The 3,797-nt window shown below is 45.0% G+C and overlaps 1 long non-coding RNA gene across 2 annotated transcripts in view; it reads left to right on the forward strand.

Annotated features, from left to right (window-relative positions):
* Positions 1–2,094, forward strand: part of LOC115304914 — a 5,467-nt gene extending 3,373 nt beyond the window's left edge. For both annotated transcript variants that reach the window (XR_003914664.1, XR_003914663.1), the window contains one exon: positions 1,893–2,094. This is a non-coding gene — a long non-coding RNA (uncharacterized LOC115304914). The remainder of the gene's footprint in view (positions 1–1,892) is intronic.
* Positions 2,095–3,797: the final 1,703 nt, after the last annotated feature.

The following is a 3,797-nucleotide window of genomic DNA, read 5'->3' on the forward strand; positions in this document are numbered from 1 at the left end:
AGCATAAAGCCCAATGCAAGGCTTGAACTCATGATTCTGAGGTCAAGACCTAAGCTGCGATCTACCAACTGAGCCACCCAGTCGTCCCAATACGTACTATATTGCTTCTTATTCCTCATCCTCAGGCTCTGCTTTTGATGCTGAAGCATGAGATGCCCCTATGCCTCAAGGATTTGTGATTGCCCCATGGGTAAAGGACATGCATGTGCAGCAAGTCTTTGACCAATTGGTTATAGGAGCTGGAAGATAAATTTTTACCCCCTACTTTCCACAGATGGATTGTTTGAAAATGAAACTATTCATATAGCCCTTTCAAGGAAACCTGCAGGAGACGGATTAATTACTCATGCTGAACACCAAGTAATGGTCTGCCTATCTAGATAGGCTCTGTTTTTCTCTGCTTTTCTCCCTCTTTCCCTCATCTTGTTTCTCTTGCATCGTATCCCTTAATACAGTAACATATCATTTTTTACTTTTTTCGTGATTGCTGTTTTAACAATAGGCTTTGCTCTCTGGAGGACCCAAGATAAGCCAGTTGGTACCATGTGTGGCCCTTGAAAATCTACCCTAAGGATACCATTTTGGAAATTCTTAATTTGGAATGAGCCCTAAGAGATCCAGAGGATATGAATAGATTACATGAAGAGGAGGCCCAATCTACCTTGGCATCTACTTCTAAAGTGCTAATACTTGTTCTTCAACTCACACATACAGCATCATGGTGGTGGTAGTAGGGTTTCTGAGGATCGGTTGAATGTGTTGGGGCTGGTTTATAGTCCACTGATAGGTCAGCATGATATATTGATACTAGTGTAAATTAGACTAGTGCTACACTTTAGACCCATTCAAGCACAGCCCCAAAACACAGTGATGAAGTTAAATATGCTCATGGTGCAAAACTTCTGGCCGTATATTTAGTTGTTCCCATTGCAGTGATAGAGAAGTGGTCTGAGACATGGATATCTATGGACCCTTGGGAATGATGGATAAATTGATTGGTTTTCAGGGACTTAGAAGAAAAAACATTGGAAGATCAGAGACACACTAGTGTGGGGAAGATATGTGTGGGTGGGCATCTGTGAGTTGGCACAAAGCATGCAGGTCTTTGTGTCCCATGGTAACGCTCAAGGGAGAACATCTACTGAATTAGAGGCTTTTAAAAGCTAGTGGGTAGGAGGACTCATTCTGTGCATGTCACCCAGCCTTCCCATCTTTGGCAGCCCCAGTGCAGGTGGAGTGGGCCCCTGAACAGTGTGGCCATAGTGGCAAGGACGGAGGTCAAACATAAGTCCAATAGAATGGTCTCCCTCTCACTTTATTGAGTATAAGGGAAATCCAGAATGGCAGGTGGGAATGATCAGTCATGGCTTCAAGACCAAGTGCAAGAATGGAGTTGTAGTCCTTCACCCAGCTTCTAGCTTCTAGTTTTTCTTAGAGACTAGGGCTTGCTGCCACCTTTACAGAGACTCTGAGACTGGCTGTGTATCCCCACTTGAGGCATCTCGTTCTTACAGTATTGAAGCCCACATTATAATAGCGGAGTCAACACAAGGCAAGGTGATGGATGAGTCTGATAGACTCCTCCATCTCTGGGGCCCTAGGCCGCTGGCTCTGGCCTGGCCTCTGGTGTATGACCAGCCAGACACCTGCTTGGATCCTGGTCAGTTTCCTGCAGGTAGCACCCAAGAGCAGCTTTTGCCATTGAACCAAGCATTCCTGCCATCACGCCCTGGACCTTCTATTTTTATAAGAACGGAAGCAAGAGAGGCCTTGAAACTTGCTCACTGCCACACTTGTGCAACTCAGATGTATGGGGCAGTTATCCCATGAAGTGAAACTTGCCAGTGTGAGATAGGAGTTGGCAGATAACATCTTCCTCTCTCCTTCTCCAGACACGTGGTCTGAAGTTACCTGTGTTCACGTGGCTCTTTGGACATCAGTCCAGAAGATCAAGCAACTAGTGACAATACCAAAGTGGACAGCTTGGCAATGAGAATCTACCCTATACCGGGTCTTGTGTCTCCCTCGTATCCCCCTTTTCCCTTAGTCCCTCTTCCCTGGGGTTGTACTCTCTAATAAAATACTACACATGAACTTTTGCCTCAGGCTTTGCTTTCTGGGAAGCCTAGCCAAGGCTGAACTGAAATAAAACTGCAGAGACTTGAGGTAGAATGAGTTTGCACAAAAGATCTAGAAGCAGATGGATGGCAGGGCGGTGGGCGAGGGGGAGCAGTGCCTGGAAAGTGGGAGAGGAGTCTTTTTTCTTTTTGACTGTTTTCCAATTCAAGACTTTTTGAAATATTGGCACGAGGATTTATAATATTATTAAAAAGACATTGGGGAGAGTGGAAAGTAAGATTATGAGACGTGTGAAGAAGGGGACCATTACATTTGTGCTTTTTTCTGACATTAACACCTGGCGTGGTGCCTACCCCTCCAGAGACACTCATCTCCGGGCTTGCTCCTCGGAAAACTTGGCCTTGACGGTTCTCAGAAGACACTTTGTGCAGTGCACTGTAGTGCCCCTCTGCTGGTTGATTAGGTTTTAGTGAGCAATTGTGTTGGAGCCTCAAAATGTCCTGCCGTAAGTCTGTTTGTTCGCCCCTGGTGTGTATAAGGAAGTCCAGGACAGGAGAGTGGAAGTGGCTAAGTATCGGACGGTGTGGGATCTGCGCCAATTTGCCAATGGAATTTTTTGGGGAAGTACGCCTTTTAAAACCTCCTGTTTGAAGCAGGTCTGATTTGCCATTTTTAAAGGGCACATGATTTCCCTTTCAAATGTGAACTACTGGGGTTTATTGTCAACGTACACAATTAAACGTATCATAAACAGCCTCACCACAAAACATGCTAATCTTCCCGGAGTGTCCCACTGACATCTACTTTCCTTTTCTTCCCTTTTGAATTTTTACATGACCCCAGAGTGGCTCTGTTACTAATAGGAACGAATGGCTGAATGCACACTAAAAGCGTGGGGTGCTGCTGGGCTGGGGGTTACCATTTAACACTCTTTGAGACAGTAGCACAGCGTGAAATACTAATTCATTACATCTACAATACCACATCCATTAGTGCTTTCTCATCCTGGAATTTAAATCCTCCCAAGCTCAGAGAGTCACTAAAGAGAGTAATTAACACAATAGCACAATTCTCCATGGTTCAGGTGAGATGATGGACTGACTTACCTGTCACAAATAAATATTATAGGAGACAATCTCCTTCCGTGTTACATTTTTAATCGTCCCCCGCCTTCTCCACGTTCTACGCTTCTTTTTCCCGCTGCATTTTATATTTTTGCCTGGTGATGATACACTGACCCTCTGTTCCCGAGCTCATGCCTCATTCTATTTAAAATAGCTCCGCGGTTTGAACAGCTGCAACATTGCAACAACTTTGTGTAAACAGCACATGGTTAATACGCTTCGGTTTCACCTTCCATTACCTGCTTTCTGCCTCCTCCCCTCTGAGGGGGAGCAGAAATGGTCGCCCCAAAGTATGCCTCTTCGGCATAAGGATGATTTGGGGTTGCTGGTTTTTAAGAAACAGCAGACACCAGGAAAACTCTAAAAACCAAGTACATGTTACAGTAACCAAGTATATGACCTGTCAGAGGAACATTTAGATTTACAAGGGAAATCTTCGTTCGTAAGGCTGTGTACTAAGGATGACTAAGTCTCTAGAAACTTCTCAACTGACAAGGCAATGACTTGGATCTCTAAATTACTCCTGTTACTGCGCTTCCTGGTAACCTCCCGGTAACAGGCCTGGCCGGCTGGCAGCATCTGTCTTTTGTTTCT

The sequence above is a fragment of the Suricata suricatta genome, chromosome 10 (genome assembly GCF_006229205.1).
Source record: "Suricata suricatta isolate VVHF042 chromosome 10, meerkat_22Aug2017_6uvM2_HiC, whole genome shotgun sequence".
NCBI lineage: Eukaryota > Metazoa > Chordata > Mammalia > Carnivora > Herpestidae > Suricata > Suricata suricatta.